General features: G+C 37.3%; 1 protein-coding gene across 3 annotated transcripts in view; it reads right to left on the reverse strand.

Annotated features, from left to right (window-relative positions):
- Positions 1-2,405, reverse strand: part of LOC106868437 (retinoic acid receptor RXR) — a 540,681-nt gene that overhangs the window by 440,086 nt on the left and 98,190 nt on the right. The gene's annotated exons all lie outside the window — the stretch shown is intronic.

Here is a 2,405-nt window from a genome sequence, read left to right on the forward strand (position 1 = left end):
TGTGTGTGTGTGTGTTACATTCACAAGTATATACAAATATAAATACACACACGAACATATATATATATATTACATACATACATACATACATACATACGAACTTGTATCCTATGTAAATAAAATACACCATTTTATTTATACCTTCTACTCTTACTCATTCTGAGTTTCCTTCGTTCAGAGACTGCAGCCACCACACGCACTTACGTTCATAACCACCGCATATACTCATGCAGACAACGCACAAACACACATAGACACAGAGAAACGCAAAAATATACATACACACGCGTATACATATGCACGGAAAGAGAAAGACAGACTGACTAACACAGATAAACGCATACACACTCAAACACAAATGATTGAAGATAAATTTAGTAAATTAATGAGACACATATTTTAACCTTTTATCCTCGTCTCACAGTTTCACTGTAAAACTTATTGCGAAAAAGTTTTTCTGCAAAATCTCACAAAAAAAAAAAAAAAAAAAAAAATGTTAATGCTGCAACTTCGAGGCAGCAATAATTATGGTGACTATGATGAAGACAACACTATATTTTGAATTTGTTTTTAGCCACCAGTGTTAGCAGGAATTGTATATTTCTTTGTGCATTACAACCATTGGCTATAAGCTAGTTTACACACTTAGAAACCTTATTGACCTTCTTGAGTGCTAGAAAAATACTTCAGTCTCCAACAACTGACACTCTACAAAGTTCAGGTGGGACCAGAAATGGAACCATCGTCTGAATATCTGGTTCAATGTTGCTGTTATACATACAGACATACCTATTCTGCACTAAAAAAAAAAAAAAGGCCACACTCCTGATTGTCATGAGGTCGCTGACTAACACGCACTATCGTCTGGACCACAGAGGCAAAGTTTTCTCTCTCCTCTCTTTGTGTCTTCCCCCCCCCCCACCACTTCAACAATGGTCGTTGCTCTTCAGAAATAGCTGATCTTGTTCCACCTCCACTCTAACACTCCAGACTCGCTTTTCTCTCCATCTCTTAAAACCAATATTGTATCCATCCCAATAAGCTCTCCACCATCAATGGTATAGACTTAACTATAAAAGAAAGAGTGGAGAGATATTTGAATGAACGACTGAAAGTTTGGCGGCAATTTTCATCGAGTTTCTACATTCTGGTTTAAAAAGTAGGAATGACAGATTTGTCTGGGCCTTGAATGTTTTACGGTATTTATTTGAGTTCTTGGATGGTAAACAACATCTGCCTTCCAGTTCAACATCACTACTTGCTCCTTGGGTATCTTTAACGGAGTTCGCTCTATTGCAAGCATTCGAGCTAGTCCTCGGTCTGAGAATAATTTCTTTCTTTCCCACCATCAACATTGGAGGCTCTGAAAATCTTAAGGATCATGGGTGCTGTCCCTCTCTCCCTGACTAAGCAATAAAAAAAATAACTGGTTAATTGCTACGCAATGTCACTTTCTTATAACAGCTGTACGTTGTACTGACACATGACAACTATTTTTACAGATAGATAAAATGGTCAAAGTTTTGTGTCTCTATCATTGATAAGAAGTGTCCCCTTGTCAAGCGGAGGGTATGGCATTCTGGCAACCCAGCTATTTGCGACCTTCAGCCTGTATTAAGTGTGCAAAATAAGCAAAGTTTCTTTGAAAAAAATTTGTTCAAGCAACGCACGGCATACTTAACTAGCACAAATCAGGTTGAAGCTAAAAAAATCTTTCCTTTTTGCTTTAATTGGTTATTTTCTTACGTTGATTGTGCTTTGGCTAAGTACGGCACTTCTCTCAAAGATATTGAAAGTTTAAGTAATGTATATAAAGACAGTTCTATATAAGGAATAAGATATAGTGTTCCGTAGGGGCTATTGCACTATCTATCAGGTAATCCCTTAAGTTCTGTCCGAATTTTGAATAAAGAAAACAAGTGATCAAATATTATATTTAATTGAAATTGATCATCAATGTACTTTCCCCTGATTATCTATGACTTCCTTCCATCTATTTACAATCTCTTTAATCCCATCAATGTTAAACTCTTTTGGTTTCAAAGCGAAGAACTCTGAAATGTCAGTTTCGATCTCCTCCTGGCTTGCGAAAGTTATGTCCCCCAAATGATTCTGTAAACTTCGAAACAACTGCTAGTCTGAAGGAGCAAGGTCGGGAGAATAAGGTGGATGGGGACCTTTTTGCAAACCAAGCTCTTCGATCTTCTGTGATATGATCTTTGCAGTGTGGGGTCGCGCATTATCCTGATGAAACATCACTCCTTTTCGATTCACTAAAGCGGGTCTTTTTTTCTTCAAAGCTTGGTTCAAACGGTTTAATTGCTGACAGTAGACTTGAGCATTGATTGTTGCATTAGGTGGTAACAATTCAAAGTGAATTACTCCTTAGCAATCCCACCAGATAG

Source organism: Octopus bimaculoides, chromosome 1 (genome assembly GCF_001194135.2).
Source record: "Octopus bimaculoides isolate UCB-OBI-ISO-001 chromosome 1, ASM119413v2, whole genome shotgun sequence".
Lineage (NCBI taxonomy): Eukaryota > Metazoa > Mollusca > Cephalopoda > Octopoda > Octopodidae > Octopus > Octopus bimaculoides.